The 19,050-nt window shown below is 43.4% G+C and overlaps 1 pseudogene; it reads right to left on the bottom strand.

Moving 5' to 3' along the window:
- Nucleotides 1-6,287: 6,287 nt before the first annotated feature.
- On the bottom strand, nt 6,288-17,853 carry LOC133915543 (COMPASS-like H3K4 histone methylase component WDR5A; annotated as a pseudogene).
- Between the last annotated feature and the right edge of the window lie 1,197 nt (nt 17,854-19,050).

Below are 19,050 nucleotides of genomic sequence, written 5' to 3'. Positions count from 1 at the left end.
GCCACCCTTCCAAGTTGCACTCAAGACTAACGAGGATTTCGACCAGCCAAGTCTTGCTTTTGCTTTTACATGAGATGTTGCTTTGTTGTTCTTAGTCTGTCGGAGTGGTGTGTCTTTGACTCAGGGCATTACTTGGTTGGTTGGTGTGTCATAGCTTCCTGTTGGCAGCTTTTTTGTTCTTTTTCCCTTATACTCCTTTTTACTCTTTCTAATATAAATTCGGCAACTCTCTTGCCGTCCGTTTGAAACAAAATTGAAATTGTGCTTAAGTCGTTTACTTCCAATGGAGCCTAAGCAATCCCTTCTTTGAGCAGAACATCCACATTATATCAGAATTTCTGAAGTTTTTAGTTATATAGTTCAAGTTTTGGGACAAGCCCATGCCCATCCATCCAACAACAGAAATATTTTGGAGTTCTTTTATCGCTGTTGAATACTTATTGAGGATTTGCTATACTCTCTCTCAAAACTCTCTCTTTCTCGGAAATTATGATCTTCAAGATCAAGATGTGATGCATCAGTTTATTAGATAATGACTCAAACAGATAAAATCTAGTCCTAGTCCTAGTCTAATGCGATGCCGAAAAGATGTATATAAATATGGATCAACTTCTGTACTTATATCATGAGCTATTATAATACAGATTTTTCTCCTATAATTTTTTATATCCGCATTGAAGAGTTTTTCACAAATTTCTACATCTCGTATCCATTAATCCTAACAAAACATCCTGACATGCACGCTCGTATTCGTCAACGTTTGGGCCATTGGCCGCGATCCTGTTGTGTGGGTGGGTGGGTAGGGGGACAAGGCGGAAGAGTTCCAGCCGAAGCTGTTCGTCGAGAGCAGCGTGTGCGTGATGGTCACTTGTTAGGATTAATGGACTCAAGGGGTGCCAGATTTACGTGGAAAAACTCTTTAATACATAGGTAAAAAATTACAAGAGATAAATCTGTATTATGATAGCTTATGGTATAAATACAGGGGTTGATCTGTATTTATATACGTCTTTTTAGGTATCACATTAGACTAGGACTAGACTTCGTATTAGATTAGGACTAAATTTATCTAAGTCATTATCCAACAAACTTTCTCTTGACTCAAAATGTCTATAAACATGTCCCTAAAGAAATTGTTTCGGAAACCTCGAAATTAAGTAAATAACTAGTATGTCCCAATACACAACTATCAACAAAGCCGACAAACAATCTGGGTCTTCATAAATTCATAACCCTAGCAAAAATCTGAGTCTATATAACTGACCTTATTATCCAAACTAGAACAACTCTAAATCATCAAAAGTATAAGACAAAACTTCAAAAATATCATATATACTCCACCTAGAATACAAAACTCAACAAACATCGCTCTTACAAGAACAAATTGCATGTGTGCCCGTACACCAAACTAACGACTATAAAAGAATATAAATCCCATGACACAGTCATTAACTACTCCTTTAAAAAAGTAGCCCGAATGAAAGCATAAAATGCAATTAACAGAGTATAGAAAACTCTACAATAGACCTCGCAAGCGTATGTCTATGTCTCTAAAACAACATGAATATACTGCATGTAGTACCAAATGTTGTAGTATCGTTATGCAGCATATTTTGTTAGACCTCTCTAAACGAGCAAAGAAATCAAAACCATATTGCATCTGAAATACCAAATGTTATAGTATCTAGTAGAAAAACCTCCTCTTTTGCATTTAGAATTCTCCACCTTGATTCCATTTAGAGTAAAACCTTCGCTTTCAAATAATAAGCTCTAAAGAGTTTTTAGAAACCATCATGCTGATATGAACGATGTTGAAACATCTATAATGATTACCTTAAAATCACTACGTGAAAAATGTGATAGGTGATGGGTGGTAATCATCATTGGTGATGGGTGGTAATCATCTTTAGTGATGGGTCTTGCACCCGTCACCCTGAATATGTCACTGATGAGTCACTAATTTTATGTATCATTTATCTGTGATACAATAAAATATTATTCAATCTATCCTCAATTAGTGTGAAGAATGGCCCAAATGTAATAGCACCAATAAGAATATCAATGAGCAATAAAACAAATCATCGGCGAAAGAAGAAGACATGATCAGCAATCAACTATATAATAGAGTGTTTGACATACTACCAAATAGCTAACACAAACAAAACACAAGAATTGCATTGCTCGGCACAATCCACCTTCAACACCAATAGAAATCATTACATGAATATGAAATAAAACGAACCAGTATGGAAGAATACGTAAATTTGTGTTGCTCGATTGTTTGATATTGTCTTTGTATAAGTCTTCTGGTGCATGTAGCAAATTATAGGCAAAAGCAGACTGTACGTGCAGGTTCCTGGTAGATCTTCCCGTGTGCGTGTAGCAATAACAGCCAAAAACCAAACCTGTGACCGCACAAGTTGATCGGTGCTCTGAACGCGTCAGGACCCCGGATGTATCTTCTGTGCACTTGAGGCAGAAGCTTGAACTGGCTACTGTAGCACCTGGTCTGATGTGGCTCGAAAAAGAAGCAAAGGCGACAGAACCAAAAAATTGGAAGCAGCGATGTGAATCCCCAGAAGTTGATCGAATCCGTCGAGGTGAAGTCACGGGTGGTAGACGGTCAATCCCTCAGATTGAGATGCTACCGAAATGTAATAGCTTGACGCCGATCCTGATAAGAAACGGTGACAAATTGAAGCTGAGTGAATAGCACTAAGGCTGGCAATGGGTCGGATCATGAACTGATTCGAAATCTGAATTTTCAAACCTGATCTGACCTGAAATCATTATTGAACGCAAAATCATCCTATCTCTGGCCCCGACAGGGCAACCTGAGAGCCAGACTCCCTCCTATCCTCTATTGGCACAGGCGTCGTCTAGCCCTCCAGCTCCGTCTAGTGACCAGTCTATCGCCACATGCCGGAGCAGGGGCGGGCGAGCACCAGAGTAGGGGAGGGGGCCGTCACCAGGACGATCCCTACCTCGCCCTGTGTCGTCACGCGCTAGAGCAGGGGAGGGGGAGCACCAGAGTAGGGAGGGGGCCGTCGTCGTGGCAGTCCTGATCTCGCCCCGTGCTACCATGCGCTAGGTGGCAATGTCGCCGCCGCACAAGAGACAGGAGCCATCGCCACCAAAGGAGTGGTTGTCGCGCCGCGCAAGGGCTGGCCACCGCCGTCGGAGGAGTGACCGCCATCACACCGAGGAGACAGGATCGGAGGAGCCTCCACCGCCGCTTAGGTTTGCTGACTTGTTGTGTGGCCGTGGCTGTGTGGGGTTACTAGTTGGTTGTAATGTTATGTGGGCCTGTGAAGGAATTTGGAAATAGGCTAAGTGTTAACAGGCCTCGGGACCCGTGAGGCACTCATGGGTGTAAAACCACCTTCAATCCCAAAGTCGATCCAAATCGGGGCCTCGCCGAAGGCCCTGCAGGGTGGTTTCTAGACCGAACCCACTCCTGCTGGGTCCAAAACCCACGAGGGCTTGACCTGACCCGACCCAATGCCACCCTTAAGTGGCACGAATCCTAGCGCAGAACGAGATCCCATGAGCATAACCCAGTGAAGTCTTGGCAATGTGAAATCCATGTAACCCATCGGCGCACATCAGAGAGGAAATCCGGGTGCACGGAGTCAACGTGAACGAACGAACACAGTGGCGGCGCACCGATGTGATTTTTTTCTCTCGTGTCTTCTTGTATCTCCTTCCGGCTCGTTAGGATTTAAGATCTGAGAGATATGGATTTAATATGATTTTTTAACCTCCATATTAGAGGGTTTTGTCACATTAAATCCGTATTCACGTTAAATCCGTGTCTCTCAAATCTTAAATCCTAACACAAACATTATCACAAAGCGCAATGCATCAACTTTGACAAGCAAAAGAAGTAGTATACAAACGATTTTGTATCTGCACGAGCTCATTTCATTATGGCACATGGTAATAGAATAGCAGCTGGGCGGCTCTTTGAGTAACACCGGATATGTGTTGATTATTAGTTTCTGTTGTAACACATGCATGGTTACCTGAGCAAAGCCAATCAACATTGCTTGTAAGGATAAAAAGGCACGCTTAACACTTGAAAGCAATGAGCACCACCAAGCATCAGGACAAAACCAAGAATTTTTTGGCGATTTCTGATTGGATTCCAGGGCATGTCCAGATCGAGAAGAATGACAGATCTCCCTGTGAAATGGACAATAATCCATGGCAGAACAAACAAAAGAATCCATACGAAGTAATGTAGGAAAAACGTGACGAGAAGACCAGAAACAATTCAAAGGAATTAGCCAAACGAAGTTGGTTTGGAAAGAGAATATATAGAAGAAAATTAATATCAAAACAAAACACTACACATTTGTGAAAGTAAGGGCGGGAGAGCTCTGGCTCCATAATTCTGATAGAAAATGGAGTTTGTATGCTAAATTAAGATGGTTTAAACATATGTTTTTGTCTAAAATATGAGCATAATGGCTCATTCAAACACTCCTAATGTAACCCTAGCTTCAGCTCCACTGATTTTTGAAGCTAGGAATATCCAACTCCACGGATTTCTTGAGCCGAAGCTCTACTAAACAAGCCTAGTACTGGTCCACTAACATCATAGCTTTAAGATGTCCGCAATTTATGGTTTCATGGAGAACAAAGAATCTTGCTCCTTGTAAGTAGGCTAATACCTAAGTTCACTTAGAGATAACAAGTGATGCAACCATGCAAAGTTGCAAACTATTCTTCACAGCATAGCAAAACAGCAGGGGGGTCATGACATCTGAGAAATGTGAACACCAAAGCTCCAAGACTTAAAGAACAGATGGAATTCAGAACAGACAATCTCAACTCTTTGAAAGCTGTTTGTATTACTATATGCGACAATGCTTTCATTCACGAACGAGCACATGTAGATGTCGTCCACAGCGCTAAGTGAGACACAATAATGTCACGAGGGACCAAAGGCAAAATGACAAGGCTACAGGCAGATGAATACGAGAGACTGAATAATCAGCAAGCGGTTACGTAAACATTGTCATTATCAGGAACAACAATGAGATGGATTGATTAGCTACAAAGCTACAAATGCAGCTATACATAGCACTTTGTACTTCTCTTTACTAACATACAAATTTAGGTATTCTCATCTCTGCAATCATGAGGTTGGCCTACCTTATAAAGTGGTTTGGAAAACAAAGTTGCCATTGAAAATTAAAAAAATTATGTGGCTTGTTTACCAAGGGGCTATTCTCACTCAAGATAATCTCCTTAGAAGAAAAGGAAGGGTAGCCCTAAGTGTGCTTTCTGTGACGAAAAGAAGAGTATCCAACACCTTTTCTTTGGTTGCACTCTAGCCAATTAGGTATGGAGTTTGGTGGGATTGGTAATTGCAGCCAAATGCATGCATGCCGGAATCAATTGAGCAGTACTTTGTGTGGGTTAAACATTTTCTGCCAAATGGGCAAAGGCTTCACATGATTGGTCTCGCTGCTATTTGGACTCTTTGGAGACTGCACAATAAAGTGTGCTTTAGAAAAAGTTTGCTGGGTCTCCTATGGAGATGGTGTGCTATGGTTGCTCTTTTCTGAAATACTGGGCAGGTCTCCAAGATGAAGACAATCAACATGCGTTATCCGACGGAGCTGAAGTTCTTCAGGAAGCGGCGCTGCACCGGCCACACCGATACTCTGTTGCCGACGAATCAAGTGGACAACTCCTTGGGTGGACGATCAAATAGGCAGAATCTGATGCAGCAATTACACTTTGGACGATGTCCTTCAGTCTTTTGGATGCGGCTAGTATTTACCGTGTTAGCCTGTAATTTTTGGGGGGATGTGATCGTGTAGCAATTAGTTATATGTACCATTGGATGTCAGTAATTGGTGGCAGGAAGAAGAAAGAAAAGAGATGCTGATGTGTGGGGCATATAAGCTAGCAGGGTATTAAGGTTATTCTGAGCTATTTCTCTCTCCGATTCAGCCGAAAATAATATTTCAATAGGCGTGATGTATTTCAACAGATAGTCACATTTTGGCAATGTCTTTATCTAAAGATCGATTTTTTTAAGTTCTTCCGCAAATACCTATAGCAAAAATTTGCCTTTAAATACTAATGGGCTCGGCCATCACTCAGAATAATGGGCCTTATCATACAAGAAAAGAAAGTAGCCCAAGCCATTTCTTGTCACCACAAAAACGAGATCTAACAAAAGCCAGCATCACAGTATATCCATCTCCACGAGAAACGTTAGATGCACCACCATTAGCAATTTCATCACTTCTCAAGAAGAAAATTTGGCCGCAACAAAATAAAATATCCAACTTACACCAAAGGTACACCAACAAAGTTTCTGATCCAAGCAAATCTACCTCAACAATTGATATTACAGTTCTACAGGTTGGATTCAGATTTTCCCAGCTGGATACTGAGTTGCATTTGTGAGTTTTGACTCAATGCAACCAACAACTTCAATAAAGTTTCTGCCCAACATGTACATCAATGGCCAGCATGAACTACCTGGACCCCATGAACATTTTAAAAGATAGTGGCAATTTGGCCAGATGACAAATAGCTTCGCATCTAAAGATTATGAACTTGGAAAGACAGTAAATAAAGTCAAAGCACTGTTCGATTCAGTATTTCTTCAATCATCCAACAAGTAGCTCTACATAGCACTTGAGTTTACTTGAATCATCGCCGAGCTGCTGACGAGACAACACAACACTCAGTTATACAACTCAGGAGCATCACAATCTCCACCACAGAAATCTTTAGTTACTTCGGAAGCTAAATAGCTTACCTACCATCAGTCAGTCCATGACACCTAATACAGAGAAGGGCATAATCAGGCAGCTTGTTGATCTTCTTCCTTTTGGAACCAAACTTTCACCGTCTTGTCATTGTCAAGAGCTCCTGATGCGATCATGCTTTCATTCGGGTGGCATGAAACTGCAATGACAGTATCAGTATGCCCTTCCAGTTTCTGCAATATTTTTCTTGACTGTAGATCCCACAGGTAGATGCATTTGTCTTCCAAGCCACTGACAATATACTTGCCATCCATGATTGAAAATGCTGCTGGAATGCAGTACTTTGTGTTAACATGGCCGGTATACGTCTTTAGAAAATTTCCAGCTGAGAAATTCCAGAGCCTCTGCATAAAATAAACAATGCATGAGTAGACATCTTCTGATAAGTTGCTGATTCATTGAAGTTAATTGCCAGATACTTGTTGGAATAAGACCGATTGATGTTTATTTCTAATGGACAGCCAAATATAGCTGTGTGTATTCACATCTACAAGCGTACATATGATATGTAAATATCATCATTTGGAACCCAAAAAGGCACATGAAAACAATTGAATCAATGACTTAACAATGAGCAGAAGTAACAAACTAGAATACCCAATATGATTCTGAATACACATGGGGTAGTCTAGAAGTCTAAAAGACAAATGATGATACATAGTGCAGAACAGACACATAGTGCCTAGGGTAAAAGACCTATAGCATGTGTTGCTGAAGTAATGGGATGCTCCAGCCGCCAAGTAAATGGAGCAAATAAAAAGAGAAATGTGAAGTTCATCATGCTTACGAAATCCATTCAGCTGTTCAGAAAATTGTAGGCAAGGCTGGGTCCGTGGGAATGGTGACATGGGGTCAAGACACTCTTCACTACATCTGATTCATACCACAGGATCTGCTGTGTTAGATAGCCTACAGTACAAATAGCTTGAGTAATGTTTTACAAATGGCATCCCAATGTAACATCTTATAAGAATGTTAAGAGAAGACAACCTATTTTAGTTTTTTTTTTCCATTCATTTTGGAGTACTGACCCTTGATGTCACTGCACAATGTCATGTCAGAATCACTGCAGCCACCTATAACCCCTAACTAGCTTGAAAACAGTGGCAAGTTAGCAACTGCCTGGCATTCTATGCCAAGTTAATGTGCTGCTAAAAAACTAAAGATTTTGATCAAGACTATCATTATCTGATCCAAGCAAGATAGGAATATGTTTAATTTCTACATTTGACACCATAATGTTTGGCTTCATGCAAGGTTATTAAGGCGGTAAGGCAACATGCCCACTTCATACTGCCGAGGCACTTAAGGCGCAAGGCGAGGCAATACCATACATACATATATATCAGACCAAAAAAAAGAAAAATAGGAATAAACATGGACATAACCACAAGCAGGCACGGTCCACTAGCCAACGAAAGCCCTAGCAGCAGCACCCTCCGGTGCCCTCCCGTCCGCAGAGAAGAAGCCACCTCTTGTGCCCTCTCAACACTCCAAGCCGCTTACTGGCGATTGAAAAGGGACAGGTGACACTGGAATCTGGACTGAGAGGGTTGGACGACTGCAGTGACAGTGGAATTGAGCAGGAAAACGCATGCGTGCAAGGACTGTGATGTCTTACCGCAGAGGCGACCTAATCACCTAGGCAAAATCTTGAAAACTATAGCTTCATGCATAATCAGGTCATGTTATAGATTAATGGGAATATGGGATTACATTACACATTAATATTTTAGGAATAAATAAACAGAAATATTAGAACCAGTTTTTGGAAGAAAAAAAAAACACGTTCTTTTAAATAACTAAACAACACATTTCAAAGAGCTAACCAACCTAACTAAAAAAATTGCAAACTGTTGCTAATTCTAAAAGAGAATAATCACTTGACCATGTACAATTGTATATACAGCACATTTAGTTACATTTAAAGATTACACATGTTTTGCAGTCGCAAGAATCAAGATTACACATGGTAAGCACGCACCCAAAAGAAATGAATTATTGATTGATGGCCAAATATTGCCACCTTGTTATATTGTGAAATGTTGTGGCTTGTGGATGGTGGAAGGTTACAGAGGCAGTAGTCGTGGTTGACGGGAGGGCGAGACCAATCTCTGTGCCTCTTCCCTGCCGTGGTGTTGCTGGAGAAGAAAGGCCGGAGGGGGACGAGTTCGGCCGGTAGGTAGAGAGAGAGAGAGGACTTCTAAGTCATTGAATATTGCCTCTCCTTATATAGGGAGGATATTACAATCACAATCTGACTCCAAATCCTAACTTATCTCCTGCTAAATTGGAAACTAACTCAAACCATATCTCCTAACCAAATAAAACTGATTTGTACCAAACTTATCTTTATCAAAAAGGAAACTTATCATATCCCTAACCCTGATTAGCTCCTGTTGCTATCGCCACCACTTTGGGGAGCAGGGACAATAGCACCAGTAGGCGGCAATGTTTGTGGCGCAGCAGGGGGCTCTCCCACAAACTTCTTGAGCAGCCAGATATGGAAGACGACGTGTAAACGAGACCTTGTTGGCAGCTCTAGACTCCAGTTTGTACTCCATTGGGTTTATCACTTCCACAATCTTGTATGGCCATAGAAACAAGGGCGCAGCTTCCCGCGAGTGTTGTTTGTAGCTGGCATTGGGAGAGGATGACGCAAGCGGAGCCACACCCAGTTGCCCACTGAGAACGAAGCATCTCGGTGTGCACGGTCATACTGACGGTTGGCCAGTACCTACGCCTTCTCCAGGCGATGGCGAATGTCTTCCAAGAACTCATCACGCTCGGTCATAGCTTGTGCCATGGCTACCACCCGGAGGTCACCAAGATCATGGGACAAGATGGACGGGGGGTCCCAGCCATAAACCACCTTGAAGGGCGTCTCGTAGAGAGCAGAGTGGTATGAGGTGTTATAGATGAATTCTGCCCATGGCGACCTGTGAACCCACTAACGGGGTCTGCCTCCTATCAAAAAATGAAGGTACATGGTGATTACCTTGTTCACGGCCTCGGATTGCCCATCTGACTACGGGTGAAATGCAGAGCTCAAGTGCAGCTTGGAGTTTGATGCGCGAAACAGCTCCTGCCAGAATGCTGATGTGAAGACCGGGTCACGACCAGAAACAATGGAAGCTGGAATCCCGTGGAGGCGCACAATCTCAGCGGAGAATACTCGAGCCACCGTTTCCGTCAAGTATGGATGAGACAACGGGATGAAGTGGTTGTACTTGGAGAATCTATCCACCACTGTTAGGATGATGGATTTTCCTCCAACTTTGGGCAACCCTTCAATGAAGTCCATGGTGATGTTTGTCCAGACGGCCAACGGCACCGACAGGAGGAGGTCAGCTGGGTGGAGGTGTTCCGTCTTGTTCCGCTGGCAGGTGATGCAACCGCGGAGAACTCCTGCACAGTTGTGCACACTTGGGCCATGTGGAAGTCGCAATGCAGACGATGCAGCGTCTTTTGGACCCCTTCATGGCCCTCTTCATGTGTTGCTGCCAATACCAAGGGGAGCAAGGTGGAGGGTGGTGGCAGGTACAGGAGATGTTGTATACATAGCACATTTAGTTACATTTAAAGATTACACATGTTTTGCAGTTGCAAAAATCAAGATTACACATGGTAAGCACGCAACCAAAAGAAATGAATTATTGATTGGCCAAATATTGCCACCTTGTTATATTGTGAAATGTTGTGGCTTGTGTATGGTGAAAGGTTACGGAGGTAGTAGTCGTGGTTGACAGGAGGGCGAGACCAATTGTTGCATCACCTCCCCGTCGTGGTGTTGCTGGAGAAGAAAGGCCGAAGGGGGACGAGTTCAGCCGGTAGAGAGAGAGAGAGGGGGGGGGTGAGAGATGGGACTTCTAATTCGTTGCTTTATTATGAATATTGCATTTCCTTATATAAGGAGGATATTACAATCACAATCTGACTCCAAATCCTAACTTATCTCTTACTGAATTGGAAACTAACTCAAACCATATCTCCTAAGATCATCTTCAACAGATATTCTAAAAATCCATTCCATATAACACTATTATAGCATCCTCTAATACTATTACAGCATTCTCTATTTTTTACATCTCCAGCAGTTACCCTATTCCGTACCTTCCATTACTATCATATCTCTCTGGGCCTACAGGCATCCTCTGTGAACAGTGTTATGAATCATCTTTCCGTCTGTAAATTTGTCGTCACTTTCTCCCTCCTGATTCGCGTCCGCATCCCTGTAGCACCGGAAGCGGGCGCTGCTGCACACCAGATGCAGACGCTCGCAGTCGTCATTTTCCCTGTAGCACTCGAAAAACGTATCGCTGGAGTTGCCCTAACCAAATAAAACCGATTCTTACCAAACTTATCTTTTATCAAAAAGGAAACTTATCCCTAACCCTGATTTGCTCCTGCTGCTGTCGCCGCCACTTTCCTCCTATTGTGGCGGTTGTATGTCCTGTCCCACATAACATATCTACCCTCCTTGACAAGCAGCTCGTCCTCGAGCTGAAAATCAGGAAATTTTCTAAAATTTAATTAAGGTTTAAACAAATAGAGTAGGTTAAAACCTATTTTCTATGTTAAATCCAATTTTGACATAGGTTATATATGTTTATATGCATTCATGCTGGAATTAGTCATCTAGGGTTCCTTTAGTTTTATTTGATTTGTTTTCTGGCTTTAGTTTGAGTTTGATTTGTTTTGGTTTGATTTTCAAAAGGTTTATAAAAAAGAAATAAAAAGAGAAACATAAAATCCTACCCGGGCCTCTCCCCCTCTCCCCGAGCTGCCTTGACCCAATCGGTCTGGCCCGAGCCGGCCTATTTCCTCCACCTCGTCGCTCCTCCCCGCTTGGGCCGCGCCCGCGCTCCCGGCCCAACACCGCTCGCCAGCCTGCTCGCGCCGAAAACGCCCCCGCACGACTCGCCTTTGCCCGCGCCGGCGCTTCGTCTTTGTTTCAAACACGCCGCCGCCGCCCTAAGAGTACCGAGCCGCTTTGAGACCCTCTGGTCGCCTATATATGTCAACCGCCACCTCTCGGGTCTTTCCATCAAGCGAAGTCACCGAGAACTCAAGCCCTAGTCGCCGAAACCGAGCTCGCCACCGCCTCCATCTATCTCACCATGCGCCGTTCTTGAGCCGTCCAGTTTCGGCCAAGTCGCCTTGAAGAACCGTCGGCCCTCTCTGAAGCTTGTGTCGCCGCCGATTTAGGTCCCCGACCACCAAAACAGCCCCGCCGACGTGATCCCGAGCTCCCTTGTCGTCTCCGTCGTCGCCGACCAACCTCCGGTTCATGCCGCTCTCGGTAAGCCTCAAAACGGATTCCCCATTAGCTTCTTATCGTGTTTTGCCGCTCATCGTCACCGCCAGCGAGCCAGAGCGTCGTCCGACGTGCTTTTCAGCCATGCGTCGCCGCGTCCTGCTCGTCGCCGCCCTCTGCCGCCGTGATGTTTCCCCTCCGGCCGCCCAAACCCCTCTAAGCCGTCGGATCTAAAGTGTGTGGCCGGATTAGATCCATTAGATACCCTTTCATCCACCAGTAGGAAGTTGCCACATGTCAACATAAACACAGTCAGCATGGCCACATCAGTCACCACCTCATTGCCATGTCAGCAAGTTTGCTGACATGTCCAGCCAGTCATCGCCTACGTGTCAGCCCAGTCAACATCTACGTAATAAAAGATGTTTTTCAGTATAAAAATAATTCTAAATAATCCTAATATTGGTAATTTTGCAAATAAACCCCTAAACTTTTCTGTTTTTACATAAAAATCCCTATCTTTTTACAATTTAGTTTCTAAACTTGTCCATAATTACAAATAAGTCCCTCTATTTTTACAAAAAGGTCCTTAAAACTTTCTGTTTAATTCAAAATAAATCCTTTTCTTTTTCAGAATAAACCATAATCTTGTTTTTAGCGTATCGTTTTCGCTGTAGCTCCATTTTAAGCGATTCTTGCGTCGTTGGATTCGTTTTTCAGTGTTTTATCTTTCTAGATAGGTTTTGTCTTATTGTTTTTTTGGTTTGTGCTATATTCTTAGTGTATTTTGTTTGTGTGTTTTGCCGGAATTTATGCGATTAGTCAACAACGTCTCGGATCAGTTTGAGGAACAGCAAGATCAGGAGCTAGAGTACACTGATTAACAAAGAGAAGACAAGTGTCCTTGATCATCTTGAACCTGTGTTTTTAAATATTTTATTTTACAAAATTACATGCAATGTCTGTCGATCTATGTTAAGGTTTACCTAGCTCTTCCTTTATATTCATTGAAGCCTAAGTGGTAGTTGATGAGTCTCTTAGGTAGATTTTCTTAGCCATGCTTTTGGGATGTTAGGAAGTGTCATATATATGTTTAGTGGACATATGCAATGATGTTGATGAACTCATTTTAATAACATAGAACCCTAGGACTTGGGCAAGGAGTTGGTTTGATAATAATGGTTCATGCAGTGGGCTTGTGGATACGTTTCAAGCAGTGATGGGTTTGGTTGGTTATTTCCCTGTTGGATAGTCTTTGCCGAAATATCATATATAAGGATCGGTTCGTGGAGCGACAACCTAAGAAATACCGTACCAAACACGAGGCTGGTATGGGTAAGACTTAGCATATCTATTTGACACTTGGCTGGCATTCGTTGGAGTACCAAGACCTAACTGATGGACCATGCTTCGTAGTGATTCTCCTGGCAGCATATCACTACCATGTGTTAAGTGTCTTGCAAACACGACAACAAGGATATCACGACTCGTGACTAAAAGTTGGACAACCTCTGCAGAGTGTAGAACTGTTATAACAATTGTGCCCGCGGTTATGAGAGACTTGAATCCTTACATGATTAGTTGGTTATGGTCATAGTTTTGGTTATGGTATAAGAGTGCTAGATGGTTATGGTTTACGAGATGGTTAACCGCGGATGTTATTTGTTGGGTTGTTTGAGTTACATTCACTTAACAATTGTTTAATGCTTTTCAATTATATTTTTTTTTTACTCGTATTTACGCAAATATATCATATGTTAGCCTATTATTGCCTGCATCTCATTACTTTACCACACTTGTTGAGTACTCTATATGCTCACATTTGCTCTCTCCCACAATACACATGTTGTTCAGTGGAAGACTTTGAAGATTTTCAAGACGATGACCTAGTATTCTAGGAGCGTGTCTTTTGGTCGGTACCTGTGGAGTTATTTGGTAGCCAATGCTTTCGTCCCGCTACCGTCATTTAGTTCAATAATTCAGTTAATAGAGTTGTTTAGGTGAAGTCTTTTTTATGATAATTAAACGGTTGTAAATTAAAGTATTGTTTTTGTTACTTCACATATGATGTCCTTATGTGTGTTAAACTTTATGGACACACATAAGCCGCACTTGGTTTTGTCTGTTAAAACCGAGTGTGACAATATTGGAGGTCTTCCCACGAAGCGGACGATACCAGCTATCCTTGCCACTTAATTAAAATTTAACGAACACCACGAGCCACCCTAACTTTGAGTGCACGATGGGGAGCATGCACAATATCACCATGATGAGTAGGCGACAATGATTGTGGCACAGCAGGGGGCTCTCCCACAAACTTCTTGAGCAGTCAGATATGGAAGATGACGTGTAAACGAGACCTTGTTGGCAGCTCTAGACTCCAGTTGGTACGCCATTAGGTTTATCACTTCCACAATCTTGTGCGGCCCATAGAAACAAGGGCATAGCTTCCCGCGAGTGTTGTTTGTAGCTAGAATTGGGAGAGGATGACGCAAGCGGAGCCACACCCAGTCGCCCACTGAGTACGAAGCATCTCGGTGTGCGCGGTCATACTGACGGTTGGCCAGTACCTACGCCTTCTGCAGGCGATGGCGAATGTCTTCCAAGAACTCATCACGCTCGGTCATAGCTTGTGCCATGGCTACCAACCGGAGGTCGCCAAGATCATAGGACAAGATGGACGGGGGGTCCCGGCCATAAACCACCTTGAAGGGCGTCTCGCGGAGTGTAGAGTGGTACGAGGTGTTATAGATGAATTCCGCCCATGGCAACTTGTGAACCCACTAACGAGGTTTGCCTCCTATCAAAAAACGAAGGTACATGGTGATTACCTTGTTCACGGCTTCGGATTGCCCATCTGACTACGGGTGAAATGCAGAGCTCATGTGCAGCTTGGAGTCTGATGCGCGAAACAGCTCCTGCCAAAAAGCTGATGTGAAGACCGGGTCACGACCAGAGACAATGGAAGCTGGAATTCCGTGGAGGCGGACAATCTCGGCGAAGAATACTCCAACCACTGTTTCCGTCAAGTACAAATGAGACAACGGGATGAAGTGGTTGTACTTGGAGAATCTATCCACCACTGTTAGGATGATGGATTTTCCTCCAACCTTGGGCAAGCCTTCAGTGAAGTCCATGGTGATGTCTGTCCAGACGGCCGACAGCACCGGCAGGAGGAGGCCGGTTGGGTGGAGGTATTCTATCTTGTTCCACTGGCAGGTGATGCAACCACGGAGAACTCCTGCACAGTTGTGCGTACTTGGGGCATGTGAAAGTAGCAATGCAGACGATGCAGCGTCTTTTGGACCCCTTCATGGCCCTCTTCATGTGTTGCTGCCAGTACCAAGGGGAGCAAGGTGGAGGATGGTGGCAGGTACAGAAGATGTTGTATACATAGCACATTTAGTTACATTTAAAGACTACACATGTTTTGCAGTCGCAAAAATCAAAATTACACATGGTAAGCACGCAACCAAAAGAAATGAATTATAGATTGATGGCCAAATATTGCCACCTTGTTATATTGTGAAATGTTGTGGCTTGTGTATGGTGGAAGATTACGGAGGTAGTAGTCGTGGTTAACAGGAGGGTGAGACCAATCGTTGCGCCACCTCCCCGCCGTGGTGTTGCTGGAGAAGAAAGGCCGGAGGGGGACGAGTTTGGCCGGTAGGGAGAGAGAGAGAGAACTTCTAAGTCGTTGAATATTGCCTCTCCTTATATAGGGAGGATATAACAGTCACAATCTGACTCCAAATCCTAACTTTCCTAACTTATCTCCTGCTAAATTGGAAACTAACTCAAACCATATCTCCTAACCAAATAAAACTGATTCGTACCAAACTTATCTTTTATCAAAAAGGAAACTTATCATATCCCTAACCCTGATTTGCTCCTTCTGCTGCCGCCACCACTTTCCTCCTATTGTGGCAGCTGTATGTCCTGCCCCACATAACAGAAATAACTAGAAAAACTGTATTGTCAACCATCAACATCAACCACTTCCGTAACAGCCACCTAATTGTTCTCTCGTATTAGAAATATGTCACAATAGCCAATTGAACTTCAGCATTACGACATACAATAGCTGATATTTTCCAGTTGGGCTAAGTGTAGAACAAGCACAAAATATTCAAGGTACTTTAATCCATTATCTCACGATTGCACACAATGGTACACAAACATAGAGTTTAGAACTATTAAAAGTCAGCCAAATTTTGCTCACACTATGCAGATCACCCACATCTACACCGCAAGAACACATTTTAGTAGACTGCTGCAACCTCACGTGCATGCCGTGGCTGTAAAATACTAGTGTGGGGGTCTGCTACTCCGCAAAAATGACTGTTGGATTCAATACATAATAGTGTGATCAGCATTTATTCAACTTTTGTGACTAGCTAGGATCATGGAGTTGCCTCAGGGATCAAACAAAGGAACATGCCTTCTGTTCCTTTGGGCATCTCAGGGGGTTCCAGAAGTAGCAAATATACTCCCAGGCTAGATGCAACAGAAGAGAACTTCAACCTCGGGGCAGCAGGCTATGGTCAAAATTATCTGGGGGCGCAAATCTTAGGACAGCAAGCAGGGGGCTTAAGATGAGAAATTCCATCTTTACCCCAGGCAAGTCAGCACCAACAGGAGTACTCAACGTAATTAGTCATTACGGATCCCATTAGAACATGCCACACGGGCTATGCTGCTCTCAACCTCGAAGCATTTAGCCCCCCTTGTCTGCTCAAGGCACTCGTCCATTGGGATCTACAAAAAAAATTGATGCTACAACATTCCATTGCTATTTTTCTACGCAACCAATAATGTTTAAGTGTTACAATCTAACTATGCATGAAACAATCATGTAGTCCCATAAACGCAGTTGCAATTTCAGTTTTTCACTTAAGCTGCAAGTTGGAACTGCAAGATGACAGTAAAATGGAAAAACTAGAAGGGGAAATCAACTTCACACAACTCACCAAGGTGCTATCAAGGGTTGCCGCGAGCACGAACTTGCCATTGGGCGAGAACCTGGCAAAGGAAACGGGCGGGCTCTCGTCGTCGATGAGGGTTTTGACGCAGTGGCCGGTCGCGGAGTCCCAGACGCTGCAGAGCCCGTCGTGGCTCCCCGACACGATCATGGCGCCCTCGCGATCGAAATCGACGGCGGTGACGGGCTCGGAGTGGGCCGGGAGCACGTGGAGGCACCTCCCTAACCTGACCTCCCACACGCGCACCGTCTCATCGAAGGATCCCGAGGCGACCACATTGCCGTGGGGGCTGAAGGCGACGCAGAAGGCGTAGTTGGTGTGGCCGGTGAGCGTCTTGACGAGGCGGGCCCCGCCGCCGGCGCCGAAGTCCCAGATGCCGACTGTGCGGTCGTCGGAGGCGGAGGCAAGGAGGCGGCCATCCCGAAAAGGAGAGGTCGGAAACGCCCTCTCTGTAGACCACGAGCTCGGCGACGGGGGTGAGGTCGGAGGAGGACCACACGCGGAGGAGCTTGTCCGCGGAGGCGGAGGCGAGGAGGCGGCAGAACTTGACGGTGGAGACCGCGCAGCGGTGGCCGGTAAGCGTCGCGCGGAGGGCGTAGCCTGGGGAGGACGAAGCGTCGTCGGCCGCCCGCGCCGCCATTGCCGCCGACCGAAGAAAGGCTTCCCTCGGAGCGCGGGCTGTGCGGTGGTGTGATTCCGTTTCGGAAGAAAACGGGTAAGGGTTTCGATATCTCTGGCCCATTAGGCTTTTTTCGTTTTCGTAGACGATCTGGTCCATTAGATCTGTGGTGGTTCGAGATAGTTTGGGCCACAGCATCTAATGGTGGGTCAGGTCAGGCAAGTGTTTCCAGCTATTCCAGCCAGCAATTGCTATTTCGCGGACCGCGAGTGGCCCGATTAAGCCTGTTTGTTTCCTCTGAATTATAGATTTTATATTGTGGATGGTATAAGTTTACTTTAAGTAGATGGTGGATTGTGTCATAATTCAGATATATTTACAGAACTTACTTTCAATATTTGATCATCATTTGTTTGCAGAATCTATAATTCACAATTCACAATCCAAAGGCAAACAAACAGGGCCCAAGACACATTTCCTCCATTTCTCCGAGAATAAGCAGGGATTTTTTATTTTAAATGAAAAATATAAATATATACTCTTCTTTTCAAAAATTGCAAAACTAGACTCCTATTGCCTTGAAGGCCATACGCCACCAACGGGCGACGGGATATCTGTCGTACTTCTAACGGACGACAGGATTAAAAATAAAAAATATTATGTTTTAATGCTCTCAAAATTCATAATATTATTAAAGTAGTTAAGAAAATTTTTGTGGTATAGAGAATGTTATCATCTAGCTCTTAAAAAATTTCAAACAAAAAATGACTTGTACAATGAGAAAAAATAGTTTTCAAGTAATTGTTTTAGTTGAATTTTTTTTTAGAGCTACATGATAGCATCATCTACATCACGGAATTTTTCATGACTATTTCGATGGTGTTTTGAATTATGAGAGCATTTGAATGAAATTTTTTATTTTTAAATATGTCGTCCGTTGGAAGGAAGAAATATGGCAGGAGAGTAGATTTTTAATTTTTCAAAATGACACATATATTTACAATTTTTTGATTTAAATAATATATAAATAAAAATTCTTCATTATCGGGCATGCTCGTGCATCATGAATTTGAATTTCTACAGCCGGAATCGCCATGGTTCCCACCTCCTTTCCCGATTCGGGTAAAAATGTGTTCCAGTTACTTTTCATTTCTTTTACAGAAAAATTAATTCTTATAACTTTTTTGGACAAAAATTGGACTACAGATTTGTCTTAACATTTTGAACAATTTTTTCAGAAAAAAAACCAGGTAAAACTTTGAGAATGAAATTCTGAGCAGAACTTTCAGAACAAAAATTGAGCAAAAGTTTGAGAAAAAATTCGACAAAAACTTTAGTGGAAGAGAGGCAGAGAACTGAGACAGCATCAAATCTATCCTTTCCACTCTGCTTATC

The sequence above is a fragment of the Phragmites australis genome, chromosome 4 (assembly GCF_958298935.1).
Source record: "Phragmites australis chromosome 4, lpPhrAust1.1, whole genome shotgun sequence".
Lineage (NCBI taxonomy): Eukaryota > Viridiplantae > Streptophyta > Magnoliopsida > Poales > Poaceae > Phragmites > Phragmites australis.
This window is presented reverse-complemented; position numbering and strand designations above follow the sequence as displayed.